The sequence below is a fragment of the Ranitomeya variabilis genome, chromosome 2, assembly GCF_051348905.1.
Source record: "Ranitomeya variabilis isolate aRanVar5 chromosome 2, aRanVar5.hap1, whole genome shotgun sequence".
Lineage (NCBI taxonomy): Eukaryota > Metazoa > Chordata > Amphibia > Anura > Dendrobatidae > Ranitomeya > Ranitomeya variabilis.
The window spans coordinates 568,586,665-568,604,674 of record NC_135233.1 but is presented as its reverse complement, the minus strand read 5'-3'; the positions used below and the strand labels follow the sequence as shown (position 1 = coordinate 568,604,674).

Genomic DNA, 18,010 nt, shown 5'->3' with positions numbered 1-18,010 from the left:
ATGTGATAGATTAGCTTTAAAATATTACGGAGAGTGCAGGATGGAGGAGGAATATGAAGCTAAAAGCAGACATAGACATGCTGCAAGTTTACCTAAAACAACCTCAACAATTTTACGGGTTTATCTGCCGCAATATACTTTGATTGAATTTTTGGCAGGCACATTAAACTCAGAAATGTTGAAAAGAAACACAATGGAAAAAAAGAGAAAAATGAAATGGTAGACATTTGCATATAAATATTTTAGTGTGAACTTGGGGCATACAGCATGACTGTAAGTATCATTTTCTTAAATGGGGCTAGGCATCAATACGTAGTACAACCTATGTACTGGAGTGATATTCTTCTAATTCTAAAGCTCACCAATAAATTGTACATCCCAAATAATGCTGGTATTATACCATCTAAAATTGCAGCTTTAAAGGATGATAATATGTGTGCAACATTGTAAAAATATGAATATAGACACATTGACATTGAAATCGCAACACCAAGATGGAAAAGTCACGGAATTATGAAGGATTGATAGACATTGTAACAAACGGAAACGGAGGCACAGATGTAGAAGTTCACATTCGTATTTATTGAGGTTAAATGTGGAACCACTAGACCACGGTATGGGGGCTCCGAAGGGGGCATTACTGCGTGAGCCCCAGACACCCGTAGTAAGTCCCCTTGAACAGGGACAGAATGGAATGCCTGGTGGACATGGGTGCTACCTTCAGTTAGACCCTGTACTCGTGGAGGCTGTCCCAGAGGAACAGATGGACCAGCAGGGTTAGTGGATGCTGCAGAGCTGACCGGAAGATACCGGGTGTTCGAGTAGAAGCTGGTACCGGGAGTACTGGCGTAGTCCTGAAGAGTGGCAGGCAGACTGGCAGGACTAGACGGGTCCAGAGTAGATAGTGTGGATGCAGTCCTGAATAACCGGGTAACAGGTAGCAGGGGATCTGTGGAGACAGACAGTGTAAGCGGAGTACTTGGCAGATACTTCAGAAACAGAAGCACATGTAAACAGGAACCCAAAGTTAGCAACAGTGGATACTTGCTGCTCCGGCGTCCTCCCTATGGTGGAGGGGCTAGAAATAGTAGCCAACCACACGCTATTGGTTAGAGGCAACTTTTGGAAAATGCACACTGTCTCTTTAAGAGACTGGGAGTGAGCGCGTGTGTGACCTAAGAACCCTACCTGGGAACCTGCTGGCCGCACACCAGGAAGCAGGAGAGGAAGGAGGGGCAGAGGCTGCATCCAGACAGCGTGGAGCTGGCACAGAGCTGGAGTCCCGACGGGGATCCCTTGGAGGTACAGGAAACGGACCGAGTGTAACAGACATGTTGTTAATGATATGAAAATTATGACAAAAAAATGGTCTAGGGGAAGGAAAATAGCTGAATTGGATGGAATTAGTGCCTAACTGGAATGGGAACAGCATGCGGAAAATGCCTGGATGGATCTCTGACTCCTACGTCACTGCTGGAATCAATGTTGTCAGAGTATTACGTCATACAAAACCGAAGGTAAAATTAATTTTGCAGGAAATAAATTCTGTAAAAATGTTCTTGTCTAATGACTTGTATATAAGGCAAAATTAAAAACAGGAAAAAAATGCCTCCCCTTAGGCTATGTTCACACCAGGGGTGGACATATTATTAGTCGAACTTGTATGGCCACACAGGGGCCCAAGAGGTAAGGGCACCCATTTCTACCTCCAAAGTAAAGCCAAATGCGCTATGTTCAAGGACTTTCAAAAATTAGAAGGAAGCACTCCAATACACCCTGGAAGACATGCAAAGGAGGGCCTCAGAAAACATTTTTTTCCCATTATTAAAGGAGTGCGACTTCTGAAGTGGTAAAGCATATGCACTATGTAGAAGGTCTTCCAAAAATTAGAAGGAGGCACTCCAATACATGCTAGAAGTCTCAGAAAAAATTGTGTTCCCATAATTAAAATATAGGGACTTCTAGAATGGTAATGTTTATGCACTAAGTGCACGGGCTGATAAACTTTTACCCCTGAGGGGTATACATTTACAAATCTAAGAGAATTGTAGATGTAGGCCTCATATAATCCTGTAAAAATTATGTAGTAGGGCATCATACACACACTGTAAAATTAAGAGCGAGGGTCGCATCATGACTAGTGTTGAGCATTCCGATACCGCAAGTATCGGGTATCGGCCGATACTTGCGGGTATCGGAATTCCGATACCGAGATCCGATACTTTTGTGGTATCGGGTATCGGTATCGAAACAACATTAATGTGTAAAAGAAAGAATTAAAATAAAAAATATTGCTATACTCACCTCTCCGACGCAGCCTGGACCTTACCGAGGGAACCGGCAGCGTTCTTTGCTTAAAATGCGCGCGTTTCCTGCCTTCCGTGACGTTACGGCTTGTGATTGGTCGCGTGCCGCCCATGTGGCCGCGACGCGACCAATCACAGCAAGCCGTGATGTAATTTTCAGGTCCTGAATGCCTAATTCTAGGCATTCAGGATTTGAAAATTACGTTACGGCTTGTGATTGGTCGCGTCGCGGTCACATGGGCGACGCGACCAATCACAAGCCGTGACGTCACGGGAGGCAGGAAACGCGCGCATTTTAAAATTACGTCACGGCTTGCGATTGGTTGCATGCCGCCCATGTGACCGCGACGCGACCAATCACAGCAAGCCTGTTGTGAACTCTGTTTTCAGGCTCCCTCTTGTGGTCACAGGTGGTATTGTGTGACTTTTGTTTTGGGCTCCCTCCGGTGGCTTTGTTTGTTATCCTGCGGGTCTGTGGCTGATCAGCTGCCTCGTTATTCACTTGGGAGTTTCCTATTTAGCTCTGTTTCACTTCCACTTGTTGCCGGCTGTCAATGTACTCAGTGCTATTCTGATTACTCCTGATTATCTTCGGTTTCAGTCTCTTCAGGAGAAGCTAAGTTCTGTTTAATTATTTTTTGCTCATCAGTCTGCAATATGATTTCTGTGTATGATGAGTTTAGTCCAGCTTGCTAATATGTGATTTCTTCTGCTGCTTTGCTCTGGGGTACAGAGTTGCTTCCCCCGCACCGTTAGTTGGTGCGGGGGCTCGAGCAATCTCTGCGTGGATATTTTGAATAGGGTTTTTAATTGACCGCACAGTTCCCTTTCTATTTTCTGCTTTCTAGTGTTAGCGGGCCTCATTTGCTAAATCTAATTTCATCTCTGCGTTTGTGCTTTCCCCTTAACTCACCGTTAATATTTGTGGGGGGCTATTCTATATCTTTGGGGTCATTTCACTGAGGCAAGTGAGGACTTTCGTTCCCTCTAGGAATAGTCAGTTTCTCAGGCCGTGAAGAGACGTCTAGGATTTTCAGGTAACGTTCCACGGCTGCCTATAGTTGTTTGCGGATAGGATCAGGTTGCGGTCAATTCAGTTACCACTTCTCCAGAGTTTGTAGTCGGTTTAGTTACTTAGCTAGTCCTACTTGCGATCCTTGCCACTAGGATCATAACAGTACAGCCGGCCAGTAAAGTGTTAATTGCATGGCAGAAGCAGGAGAAAAGAAGCCTTGAGAATTTTTTTTTTTTTTTTGCCGTGTGTCTAGCTGCTGTGTGTCTAGCTTCTCTCCTCCTCTTAATCTTGGTGTGGCTCTGAACTCAGCTGCTGATATGGATATTCAGAGTTTGGCCTCCAGTGTAGATCATCTTGCTGCAAGGGTACAAAGTATTCAGGATTTTGTTGTTCACAGTCCTATGTCAGAGCCTAGAATACCTATTCCGGAGTTGTTTTCTGGAGATAGATCTAGGTTCCTGAATTTTAAGAACAATTGTAAATTGTTTCTTTCTTTGAAACCTCGTTCCTCTGGTGATTCCGTTCAGCAAGTTAAAATTATAATTTCTTTCTTGCGTGGTGACCCTCAAGATTGGGCCTTCGCATTGGCGCCAGGGGATCCGGCATTGCTCAGTGTTGATGCGTTTTTTCTGGCCCTTGGATTGCTCTATGAGGAACCTAATCTTGAGAACCAGGCTGAAAAAGCGTTGTTGGCCCTCTCTCAGGGGCAAGATGAAGCAGAGGTGTACTGCCAGAAATTTCGGAAATGGTCGGTGCTTACTCAGTGGAATGAGTGTGCCCTGGCTGCAAATTTCAGAAAAGGTCTTTCTGAGGCCATGGTGGGGTTCCCTACGCCTGCAGGTCTGAATGAGTCAATGACTCTGGCCATTCAAATTGATCGGCGTTTGCGGGAGCGCAAACCTGCGCACTATTTGGCGGTGTCTTCTGAACAGACACCTGAGTCTATGCAATGTGATAGAATTCTGACCAGAAGTGAACGGCAAAATTATAGACGGCAAAATGGGTTGTGCTTTTACTGTGGTGACTCAGCTCATGTTATCTCAGCATGCTCTAAGCGCAAAAAAAGGTTGATAAGTCTGTCACCATTGGTACTTTACAGCCTAAGTTCATTTTGTCTGTTACCTTGATTTGTTCCTTGTCATCTTACCCGGTTATGGCTTTTGTAGATTCAGGTGCTGCCCTGAGTCTGATGGACTTGTCATTTGCCAGGCGCTGTGGTTTTGTTTTGGAGCCTTTAAAATTCCCTATTCCACTAAGGGGAATTGATGCTACGCCATTGGCTACGAATAAACCTCAGTACTGGACACAAGTGACCATGTGCATGACTCCTGTTCATCAGGAGGTGATTCGCTTTCTTGTGCTGCATAATTTGCATGATGTTGTCGTGTTGGGTCTGCCATGGTTGCAGACTCATAATCCAGTCCTGGATTGGAAAGCAATGTCTGTGTCAAGTTGGGGTTGTCAGAGAATTCATGGCGACGCTCCTGTGGTGTCAATTGCTTCATCCACTCCTACTGAAGTCCCTGCGTTTTGTCAGACTACCAGGATGTATTTGATGAGCCCAAACTCAGTTCTCTACCTCCTCATAGGGATTGTGATTGTGCTATAAATTTGATTCCTGGTAGTAAGTTTCCTAATGGACGACTTTTCAATTTGTCAGTGCCGGAGCATGCTGCCATGCGGAGTTATATAAAGGAGTCTTTGGAGAAAGGACTTATTCGCCCCTCCTCCTCCCCTCTTGGTGCGGGGTTCTTTTTTGTGGCTAAGAAGGATGGTTCTCGGAGACCTTGTATTGATTATCGCCTTCTAAATAAAATCACGGTTAAATTTCAGTATCCTTTGCCATTGTTATCTGATCTGTTTGCTCGCATTAAGGGGTCTAGTTGGTTCACCAAGATAGATCTTCGTCGTGCGTATAACCTTGTGCGTATTAAGTAGGGTGATGAATGGAAAACTGCATTTAATATGCCCGAAGGCCATTTTGTGTACTTGGTGATGCATTTTGGACTTTCTAACGCTCCTTCTGTCTTTCAGTCTTTTATGCACGACATCTTCCGCGAATATCTGGATAAATTTATGATTGTGTATCTGGATGATATTCTGTTTTTTTCTGATGATTGGGAGTCCCATGTTAAGCAGGTCAGGATGGTGTTTCAGGTCCTGCGTGCCAATGCTTTATTTGTGAAGGGCTCAAAATGTCTTTTTGGAGTCCAGAAGGTTTCTTTTTTGGGTTTCATTTTTTCTCCTTCTACTATTGAGATTGACCCAGTCAAGGTTCAGGCTATTCATGACTGGACGCAGCCTACATCTGTTAAGAGTCTTCAGTTCTTGGGTTTTGCAAATTTTTACCGTCGCTTCATCGCAAATTTTTCTGGTGTTGTTAAGCCTTTGACGGATTTGACCAAGAAAGGTTCTGATGTTACTAACTGGTCTCCTGCGGCTGTGGAGGCCTTTCGGGAGCTGAAGCGCCGGTTTTCTTCGGCTCCCGTCTTATGTCAGCCAGATGTCTCTCTTCCTTTCCAGGTCGAGGTTGATGCTTCCGAGATTGGAGCGGGGGCTGTTTTGTCACAGAGAAGCGACGATGGCTCTGTGATGAAGCCATGTGCTTTCTTTTCAAGAAAGTTTTTGCCTGCCGAGCGGAATTATGATGTCGGTAATCGGGAGTTGTTGGCTATGAAGTGGGCATTTGAGGAGTGGCGACATTGGCTCGAGGGAGCTAAGCATCGTGTGGTGGTCTTGACTGATCACAAGAATCTGATTTATCTCGAGTCAGCCAAGCGGCTGAATCCTAGACAGGCTCGTTGGTCGTTGTTTTTCTCTCGTTTTGATTTCGTGGTCTCGTACCTGCCTGGTTCGAAGAATGTAAAGGCTGATGCTCTTTCTAGGAGTTTTGTGCCTGACTCTCCTGGAGATTCAGAGCCGGCTGGTATTCTCAGAGAAGGGGTGATTTTGTCTGCCATCTCCCCAGATTTGCGACGAGTGCTGCAGGAGTTTCAGGCGGATAGACCTGACCGTTTTCCACCGGAGAGACTGTTTGTCCCGGATAGATGGACCAGCAGAGTTATTTCCGAGGTTCATTCTTCGGTGTTGGCGGGCCATCCTGGAATATTTGGTACCAGAGATTTGGTGACCAGGTCCTTTTGGTGGCCTTCCTTGTCGCGGGATGTGCGTTCCTTTGTACAGTCTTGTGGAATTTGTGCTCGGGCTAAGCCTTGCTGTTCTCGTGCCAGTGGTTTGCTGTTACCTTTGCCTGTCCCGAAGAGGCCTTGGACGCACATTTCCATGGATTTTATTTCAGATCTCCCTGTCTCTCAGAGAATGTCTGTCATCTGGGTGGTGTGTGATCGTTTTTTCTAAGATGGTCCATTTGGTGCCCTTGCCTAAGTTGCCTTCCTCCTCCGAGTTGGTTCCGCTGTTTTTTCAAAATGTGGTTCGTTTGCATGGGATCCCTGAAAATATTGTTTCCGACAGAGGATCCCAGTTTGTGTCTAGATTTTGGCGGACCTTTTGCGCTAAGATGGGCATTGATTTGTCTTTTTCGTCGGCCTTCCATCCTCAGACGAATGGCCAAACCAAACGAACTAATCAGACCTTGGAAACCTATTTGAAATGTTTTGTTTCTGCTGATCAGGACGACTGGGTGACTTTTTTGCCGTTGGCCGAGTTTGCCCTTAATAATCGGGCTAGTTCTGCTACTTTGGTTTCTCCTTTTTTTTTGTAATTTGGGGTTTCATCCTCGTTTTTCCTCGGGTCAGGTGGAGCCTTCTGACTGTCCTGGAGTGGATGTTGTGGTGGATAGGTTGCATCAGATTTGGAATCATGTTGTGGACAATTTGAAGCTGTCACAAGAGAAGGCTCAGCGCTTTGCCAACCGCCGTCGCTGTGTGGGTCCCCGACTTCGCGTTGGGGACTTGGTGTGGTTGTCTTCTCGCTTTGTTCCTATGAAGGTCTCCTCTCCTAAGTTCAAGCCTCGGTTTATCGGTCCTTATAAGATTTTGGAAGTCCTTAACCCTGTGTCATTTCGTTTGGACCTCCCAGCATCGTTTGCTATTCATAATGTGTTTCATCGGTCGTTGTTGCGGAGGTATGTGCTGCCTGTGGGTCCTCCGGTTGAGCCTCCTGCCCCTGTGCTGGTTGAGGGAGAATTGGAATACGTGGTGGAGAAGATCTTGGATTCTCGTATTTCTAGACGGAGGCTTCAGTATTTGGTTAAATGGAAGGGCGATGGTCAGGAGGATAATTCCTGGGTTGTCGCCTCTGATGTTCATGCGGCCGATTTGGTTCGTGCCTTCCATGTGGCTCACCCTGATCGCCCTGGGGGTTTTTATGAGGGTTCGGTGACCCCTCCTCAAGGGGGGGATACTGTTGTGAACACTGTTTTCAGGCTCCCTCTTGTGGTCACAGGTGGTATTGTGTGACTTTTGTTTTGGGCTCCCCCTGGTGGCTTTGTTTGTTATCCTGCGGGTCTGTGGCTGATCAGCTGCCTCGTTATTCACTTGGGAGTTTCCTATTTAGCTCTGTTTCACTTCCACTTGTTGCCGGCTGTCAATGTACTCAGTGCTATTCTGATTACTCCTGATTATCTTCGGTTTCAGTCTCTTCAGGAGAAGCTGAGTTCTGTTTAATTATTTTTTGCTCATCAGTCTGCAATATGATTTCTGTGTATGATGAGTTTAGTCCAGCTTGCTAATATGTGATTTCTTCTGCTGGTTTGCTCTGGGGTACAGAGTTGCTTCCCCCACACCGTTAGTTGGTGCGGGGGCTCGAGCGATCTCTGCGTGGATATTTTGAATAGGGTTTTTAATTGACCGCACAGTTCCCTTTCTATTTTCTGCTTTCTAGTGTTAGCGGGCCTCATTTGCTAAATCTAATTTCATCTCTGCGTTTGTGCTTTCCCCTTAACTCATCGTTAATATTTGTGGGGGGCTATTCTATATCTTTGGGGTCATTTCACTGAGGCAAGTGAGGACTTTCGTTCCCTCTAGGAATAGTCAGTTTCTCAGGCCGTGAAGAGACGTCTAGGATTTTCAGGTAACGTTCCACGGCTGCCTATAGTTGTTTGCGGATAGGATCAGGTTGCGGTCAATTCAGTTACCACTTCCCCAGAGTTTGTAGTCGGTTTAGTTACTTAGCTAGTCCTACTTGCGATCCTTGCCACTAGGATCATAACACAAGCCGTGATGTAATTTTCAGGTCCTGAATGCAGAATTAGGCATTCAGGACCTGAAATTACATCACGGCTTGCTGTGATTGGTCGCGTCGCAGTCACACATGGGCGGCACGCAACCAATCACAAGCCATGACGTAATTTTAAAATGCACGCGTTTCCTGCCTCCCGTGACGTCACGGCTTGTGATTGTTCGCGTCGCCCATGTGACCGCGACGCGACCAATCACAAGCCGTAACGTAATTTTCAAATCCTGAATGCCTAGAATTAGGCATTCAGGACCTGAAAATTACGTCACGGCTTGCTGTGATTGGTCGCGTCGCGGCCACATGGGCGGCACGCGACCAATCACAAGCCGTGACGTCACGGAAGGCAGGAAACGCGCGCATTTTAAGCAAAGAACGCTGCCGGTTCCCTCGGTAAGGTCCAGGCTGCGTCGGAGAGGTGAGTATAGCAATATTTTTTATTTTAATTCTTTCTTTTACACATTAATATGGATCCCAGGGCCTGAAGGAGAGTTTCCTCTCCTTCAGACCCTGGGAACCATCAGGGATGCCGTCCGATACTTGAGTCCCATTGACTTGTATTGGTATCGGGTATCGGTATCGGATTAGATCCGATACTTTGCCGGTATCGGCCGATACTTTCCGATACCGATACTTTCAAGTATCGGACGGTATCGCTCAACACTAGTGTTGAGCATTCCGATACCGCAAGTATCAGGTATTGGCCGATACTTGCGGGTATCGGAATTCCAATACCGAGATCCGATACTTTTGTGATATCGGGAATCGGTATCGGGATTAATAGCAATGTGTAAAATAAAGAATTAAAATAAAAAATATTGCTATACTCACCTCTCCGACGCAGCCTGCACCTCACCGAGGGAACCGGCAGCCTTCTTTGCTTAAAATGCGCGCGTTTACTGCCTTCCGTGACGTCACGGCTTGTGATTGGTCGCGTCGCGGTCACATGGGCGGCACGCAACCAATCACAAGCCGTGACGTAATTTTCAAATCCTGAATGCCTAGAATTAGGCATTCAGGACCTGAAATTACGTCACGGCTTGTTGTGATTGGTCGCGTCGCCGTCACATGGGCGGCACGCGACCAATCAGAAGCCGTGACGTCACGGAAGGCAGTAAACGCGCGCATTTTAAGCAAAGAAGGCTGCCGGTTCCCTCGGTGAGGTGCAGGCTGCGTCGGAGAGGTGAGTATAGCAATATTTTTTATTTTAATTCTTTATTTTACACAGTAATATGGATCCCAGGGCCTGAAGGAGAGTTTCCTCTCCTTCAGACCCTGGGAACCATCAGGGATACCGTCCGATACTTGAGTCCCATTGACTTGTATTGGTATCGGGTATCTGTATCGGATTAGATCCGATACTTTGCCGGTATTGGCCGATACTTTCCGATACCGATACTTTCAAGTATCGGACGGTATCGCTCAACACTACTCAACACTAATCATGACCCTGTAGATGTGGTAGAGGAGGAGGGGTGGAAAAACTGGTGTAGGAGGTGGGGTAAACCCTGATGGAACTAGGTCCCACAATTTTAGGTGTCAGCAGCACGTGTGCCGTCCCAGGGTTCGACTTGGTCCAAGCCTCCACGTGTTCACTCAGTGCGCGGTGAGGGAAATGTAGCATCCCTGGCAACAACCACTTGTCCACGTGTTGGTGGTTAAGTGGACCATCCCAGTAACTGCGTTGGTCTGGGCACAGGTGATGCTGTGGGACATGTGCTTGTGTAATACACGGAGGGCACAATGGGAGAAATAGTTATGGCTGGGGACCGAGTACTGAGGGACAGCCGCTGCCATGAGGTTGAGTAAAGCCGTCTGGAAATATGGCAGTCTAGTGTTTGGGCCTGTTGGTGGGTGGCTGTGTATTTCCACTTGTGTCCCAAGGTCTGGGGCAGGGAGGGACAGCTGAGTGCTGCACTGGAACAAGGAAGTGGACGTGGTTGGTGATGGTGCTTGCAATTGTCCAACAACAGGTGCAGGGCAGGAGATATTGGCACCTGCGTCCTGAACAGGGGATTGAGAAGCACGTAGCATAGAGATAGATGCAGTGATATCACCCCCAGACGCTGATTGTGGACCAAGTTGTTCGGCCAACCAAGGCGGGTGCTTGGATAACATGTGCCTGAGCATGCTGGTGGTGGTCATTCTGGTACTGGTCAGACCCCTGCTGATCTTGCTATGACACAGGTTAAAATAATAATTTTCTTGTCTTCCTCACGTTCTGTATAAAAGTGCCAGACTAGGAAACATCTAACCTTTGGTTTGGGATCTTGCCATGTGTGGGTACTCTGGGGAACAGTTTCCTGCCTTCTCTCTCTGGCCACCCCACTGCCTCTTTCTCGTAATGACCTGGACAATCATAATGTCGGGTCAGTTTTCGCATTTACTGAACTATGTAAAGAATAAAAAATGTGGAATTTCACTTTTTTTGAAATTTCACACCACACTTGGAATTTGTTTCCCCTTTTTCCAGTACAATATATGGTAATGGTATCATTCAAAAGTACTACTCGTCCCACATGGCTAAAAAGTAAAAAGTTATGGCTCTGGGGGAAAAAACAAAACAAAAACGGAAAATCCCAAGGTGGTGAAGGGGTTAATAAGTCATACATTGAACCATCCTCTTTATCCACCTATTCTTATATCTCAGTACTACCATTTGTCTATTAACTCTTTTAACAACATGTCCTCCAACTCTCTATCTGGCTAGTAAAATCTGTCTTTCAATCTCCTAACTAACAGACATGACCTAAGTCACTAATAATATGTTTACTGCCAAAGCAAAACAAAATGGCTTTGTGCTCTTCCTCCTTGATTTGGCCTTCAAAACAGTCAGCCACCCAACGCAGCCAAGAGCATCACAGTCTTAATCCTTTCCTGGGTCACTTGATAATAATAATCTTTATTTTTATATGGCGCTAACATATTCCGCAGCACAGCACTTTACAGTTTGCACACATTTTCATCACTGTCCCCGATGGGGCTCACAATCTAAATTCCCTACCAGTATGTCTTTGGAATGTTGGAGGACACCCACGCAAACACGGGAAAGCATGCAAACTCCTTCACCAACCATACATTTACTATATATCATTCTCACACTTCTTCCTTGTCTCATCCCCATTCTTTTGATGTCCCTCAATGCTCTGCACTAGGTCCCTAACCTTCTCCACCTACACCTTTGAACTGGCACAGCTCATAGAATCCTTCAGCTTTCAGTAACACTATTATGCTGATGCCAGTGTAATCTATCTTTCTAATCAAGATGTCACCTCTCTGCTGCCGAGGATTCCACAGTGTCTATTGGCTATATATGTTTTTCTCATTGTGTTTTTTTAAACCTAATGTTAAGAAAACTAAATTAATTTTATTTCTACCACCTCACTAAATTCCAACATCAAACTGAGCAATCACTCTTAATAGCACAACATGTTCTATATCTTGAGGTAACCTTTGAGACCCTCTCCATCAAATCACACACATAAGCCCTCATTATCTCCTGCCTTCTCCAACTTAAAAAAACATTTCCCAAATATGCCCTTTTCTCACCTTTAAACAAATATTAGTGAATCCTGTTACTGTCTCCCACCTAGACTACTAGAATATCATTCTGTGTGGCTTCCCATCTTGCACTATTGAATCCCTTTAATCTGCATAATTACTTTCCAAATAATCTATTTCTACCCTGGATAATTTTCTACCTCTTCCCCCTGCCGTTCTCTTCAAATTCTCTTCTCTTGCAAAGCCCTAAGCCCTGCCTAAAGGATGTATTCTGCCACTCTCACTGCACCTGCAACTTTTCCCAGGCTAAATGCAGATTGTATGTGATGCAAACAGCAAAGCACAATATTAGCCCTTAGAAGGACTTCTAGTATGATGGTTCAGCATCAGCACCAGTATCAACACTAGAGGACTCTGATTACTTAAACTGTGCACACAAAGGTCTGGATAACTGCTCTCTCCCTCCAATCAGCACTGTCCCTGAGCTGTGCAATGGCATCAGTGAGCCGAGCATGGCAGCACCTGTCTTTTTATATCCTCTGATGAGTTAATGCGGCCAGCCAATCACAGTAAAGCCACTACCATGGTGCCTGCGGCATTATAATGACTGGCAGGCAATCACTACTTCTTATTGGTTGTGTAACAGGTGCCAAATATGAGTGGCAGGGAGTCAAGCTTCAAATCCGAGCAGCAGCCAATGCTCGTCGAGTGGGGAGCAAATCCGAGCACCCAGATAATCGAGTGACATCCGAGTATCATAGAGCATGTTCTCTCATCCCTAAAGATTATCATATTTACCATGAAAGTTGATATATTAAGGTGGTTTATCTTTAAAGATACTCATTTAACTTTTAGCGGCACCTAAATAAATCCTCAGGAGATCTGAAACATCTAAAACATCTATTTATTGTCGCCAGATACACTGAGTAAGAATTCATTCAGACGTCAAAATTCTTACTTTTCATGGATAGAATGATATTCTATGTATGGGGTAGTTCACATTACCCATTTTTTTTTCCGGTCCTCAAAATAGCACATAGGCTTGTCAAGAATTGATTCAAATGCTGGATCATACTTGCCAAAGTAAATATATGGATCTATGAAACAAATCAGACAGCACTTGGATGCCATCTGTGTTCTGTCCATTTTTTACAGATGATTTCATAGCAGGCGCTTAAAAAATTTTCATCAATTTTTTCTTCTGAAAAAAGTGATGAAATTCTAACTCAACTTTGATGGCAAAAAATTGTCAAACTGACCAAACTCTGATGAAACTGGTCAAAATATTGATGAAACCTCTACCGTTTTTGCGTAGATTAAAAAAATCACTGACGTCTGAACAAGCCCTTACTTTATTCATCCATGATATGTACTCACTTGCTGTTCTAAGAAATTCTGTATGGTTGCATAAATTTGGGAGTGTACAGTGAAGTTTCTTTTCATGAACATTGCGGTCCCACCTTGGTATACTAGCACTTCTTCATACTTAAAAGGGTTTTCCCATGAACAAAAGTTTATTTTAATCAACAGATCTTGGAATAATAATAATTTCCACAATTGGATGTATTTAAATAAAATGTTCCTGTGCTGAGATAATCTTATATATGTGCCCCTGCTGTGCAATTAAATTTTCAAATATTAATAAATGTAAGCAAATCATTTAATTCATTTTGAGACACAATTTACCAAGTTAAAGAAGATATCTATCCATTTCCAAAAATTACTGAATTTGAAAAAAAATTGCAAAGATCAGATTTGTTTTCTTTTTTAACTTTTACAGATTCGCATTGGCTTCAATTGAAGTAGTTTATGTTGCGCTATTTATCTAGTACTGCTTTACATTACATAACCTTGACAAGCTTTCAATTTGAATTCAAGCTATAAAAATGGACGAATGTTTGTCTAAAAAATAAATGAATATCCATCTGCCACCTGTGTCTTGCTCAGTTAAATCACTCCTGTATACCTTGTGTTTCATATATCATGTCACATAAATTTACTTCTGTTAAGGACAAGGCTTTCAACAAGCTCAGGAGGGGCTTGGATGACTTTCTTAAAAGTACAAATATTTACAAGGAACTAGAAGGTTGGAGATGGGAAGTTAATCCAGAGAATTAATTTAATTTCCACATTTTGACTCATTAAGTTAATTCTACCTTAATATGCAGAGGTGTATCTAGCCTTTCCTGCACCCGGGGCAAAGGATCAGTTTGGCGCCCACCCCCCCCCACCAAGCCTCCCTCATTTGAACCTTAAAGGGAACCTGTCACCCCGTTTTTTCCGTATGAGATAAAAATACCGTTAAATAGGGCCTGAGCTGTGCGTTACTATAGTGTATTTTGTGGACCTTGATTCCCCACCTATGCTGCCGAAATACGTTACCAAAGTAGCCGTTTTCGCCTGTCAATCAGGCTGGTCTGGTCAGATGGGCGTGGTGACATGGCTGTTTCTTCCCCCAGATCTTGCTTATTTTTCCGTTGGTGGCGTAGTGGTTTGTGCATGCCCAAGTGCTGAATCCACTGCATAGGTGAGGAAAAAGAGCGCGATCTGCGCTATTCCCCTGGTGATCGGTGGGGGTGGCCATCTTCCTGTGGCCACGCGTGCGCAGATGGAGCGCTCTGCTGCCCGGGGCTTCAGGAAAATGGCCGCGGGATGTCGCGTGTGTGCAGATGGAGATCGCGGTGGCCATTTTCCTGAAGCCGACATGCGAACTCTGCTTCAGGAAAATGGCCGCCGCGATCTCCATCTGCGCACGCGCGGCATCCCGCGGCCATTTTCCTGAAGCCCCGGGCAGCAGAGCGCTCCATCTGCACACGCACGGCCACAGGAAGATGGCCGCCCCCACCGATCACCAGGGGAATAGCGCAGATCGCGCTCTTTTTCCTCACCTATGCAGTGGATTCGGCACTTGGGCATGCGCAAACCACTACGCCACCAACGGAAAAATAAGCAAGATCTGGGGGAAGAAACAGCGATGTCACCACGCCCATCCGACCAGACCAGCGTGAGTGACAGGCGAAAACGGCGACTTTGGTAACATATTTCGGCAGCATAGGTGGGGAATCAGGGTCCACAAAATACACTATTGTAATGCACAGCTCAGGCCCTATTTAACGGTATTTTTATCTCATACGGAAAAAATGGGGTGACAGGTTCCCTTTAACTCTATTGAAACTGTATGACCAAGCCAAGGTACATTCCTGAATCCCCATAATGTTAAAATAGATACCAATAAAAGTAAAATTAATTGAGACATCAGTAGGTTACGTGTTTTTGAATATCCATATTGAATCAGGAGCCCCATATAATCCTGCATAAAGGTTAATAATGGCCCCATAAGATGCTCCATAGACAAATTTGCCCAATAATGGCCCCATAAGATGCTACATATAGACACTTGCCCCATTATAGTGCTGCACAAACGTTATGGCCCCATAAGATGCTCCATACAGACACTTGCCCCATTATAGTGCTGCACAAATGTTATGGCCCCATAAGATGCTCCATACCGAAACTTGCCCCGTTATAGTGCTGCACAAACATTATAGCCCCATAAGATTATAGCCCCATAAGATGCTCCATACAGACACTTGCCCCATTATAGTGCTGCACAAATGTTATGGCCCCATAAGATGCTCCATACAGACACTTGCCCCATATAGTGCTGCACAAACGTTATGGCCCCATAAGATGCTCTATACAGACACTTGCCCCATATAGTGCTGCACAAACGTTATGGCCCCATAAGATACTCCATACAGACACTTGCCCCATTATAGTGCTGCACAAATGTTATGGCCCCATAAGATACTCCATACAGACACTTGCCCCATTATAGTGCTGCACAAATGTTATGGCCCCATAAGATGCTCCATACAGACACTTGCCCCATTTGTTGTTGCTGCGATAAAAAAAAAAATCACATACCTCTCCGTCGCTCAGGCCCCCGGCACTTTCAATATTCACCTGCTCCTCATTCCTGCTGCCGCTCCATCTTCAGCACTAACGTTCAGGCAGAGGGCGCGCACTAACTACGTCACCGCGCCTTCTGACCTCAGCATCACTGATGCGCCGGAACGAGGACCAGGTGAATATCGCAAAGTGCTCCCCTCCCCGTTATACTCACCTGCTCCTGGTGCTGTGCAGTCCCTACTTCCCCGGCGCTGCAGCTTCTTCCTGTACTGAGCGGTCACAGTTGCCGCTCATTACAGTAATGAATATGCGGCTCCATCCATATGGGAGGTGGAGCCGCATATTCATTACTGTAATGAGCAGTACCATGTGACCGCTCAGTACAGGACGAGGAGCCTCCTTGGACCGCCACATCATCAGGCGGCCCACTGGCGCCCCCCTGTCGGCTGCGCCCGGGGCACATGCCCCGGCTGCCCCCCTGGATACGCCACTGTTAATATGGACCACTTGGTCCACCCCATTTAGGATTAGTACTATAAGATAATAAGTTGGACTTGATATGTCATTTATCAACCTGATTAACCAGGCAAGGGCTCCTTCACATGTCAACTTTTTTTTCGTACACAAATATCGGTCTGGTTGGTGCTTTTTAGTGTCATCAAAGTTTGGTCAGCATCAGTTTTTACCATGAATGGTTCTTCCGTTTGTCTAGGATGAAAAAGAAAATATGCTGTCAAACAGTCCTTGAACAACCAACAGCACAAAGATGGTATATGAGTGCTGTCCACTTTTTTCACAGATCCGTAGACATGCGTTGTCAAATTTGATCCCACACTTGGATCAATATCTGAAAGGTCTTCGTGCTTTTTTTGACCATTTAGTCAGAAAAATTCAGAAGTGAATTACCCCATAGACTATGATAAGTATAAGTGCTATCCATGATAAACAAGGATTGCACTTATAGAAGAAAATCTCTACGTCTTGAAGAGCACTTACTCTGTAACTAAGAAACTTTGATACTACAGTAACAAAATATTATGAATTTCTTATTGACGTTGGGTTCAGTAGATTTATTTCATGGTTTTGCATTCCATAAGCATCGCAATAATTGGATTTTTAAAGACTAAACTCTGTATATTCCATTATTGAGTTACATGCCTGAAAGGTGTTGTTATATGAAGACAAACCTAGTCCATATGGCCAAGTAATGTCGCATGGATATCATAGAATGTGGTCCCCTGTTCAAGACACCTCTATATGAGCCACTAGAAAGAGTCATGCATGAAATAGTCTGCAATTCACTGGCATAATCTTACGTTTTTTTTGCAGGTGCTGGAGCAGAGATGATGTCTGTATGGCCATGGCTATCCCTGATATAATTGGAACTTTTAAAAGGAACAATGCCAAAGCAGTGGTACAGTATCTCAAATAATAAAGGGTGCAGGGACACTTGCAGACATTTGACTCCAAACTCATTACAGCAATCCAAAATAGCAGTGGAAGAAGCAGTACTCTAGGTTGAACAAAATTTATTTTTATTCAGCCATGTTTAGAAAATACAACATTTCAGCTTCTCCATGGAACCATTTTCCGGCAACTTGCCACAAAATGTCAAAGCGTCTTTCTGAGTGTTTTGGAAGCAGCTTTGACTTTTTCATAAGAGTTTTATTAATTGCTTAATGAGGTTGTCCACTACTTTTACATTGATGGCCTTTCGTTAGGATAGGTTATCAATGTCTGATCGGCCGGGGCTTGACACCAGGCACCCCCGCAGATGAGCTGTTATCGGTGTCAGCAGTGGCCGCCGACTGGAAGTACTCACTTGCCGAGCTGCTCCATCTTCTCATAGTGGCTGCTTCAGGGTGCTGCACATCCACCTCCTACTGATGAAGCAGCCACTACAAGTAGATGGAGCAACTTGGCAAGTGAGTAATTGCAGTCAGCACCCGCCGCTGTCATCGATAACTGGTGATTGGCGTGGGTGCCAGGTGTTGGATCCTGGCCAATCAGACATTGATGATCTATCCTAAGGATAGGCCATCAATGTAAAAATAGTCCACAATCACTTTAATGGATTTAAAAA

General features: G+C 45.0%; 1 long non-coding RNA gene across 8 annotated transcripts in view; it reads left to right on the top strand.

Annotated features, from left to right (window-relative positions):
• The window catches only part of LOC143807060 (uncharacterized), a 96,435-nt gene that overhangs the window by 63,368 nt on the left and 15,057 nt on the right, over positions 1-18,010 (top strand). For all 8 annotated transcript variants that reach the window (XR_013221631.1, XR_013221635.1, XR_013221637.1 and 5 more), the window contains one exon: positions 17,257-17,341. This is a non-coding gene — a long non-coding RNA (uncharacterized LOC143807060). The remainder of the gene's footprint in view (positions 1-17,256; positions 17,342-18,010) is intronic.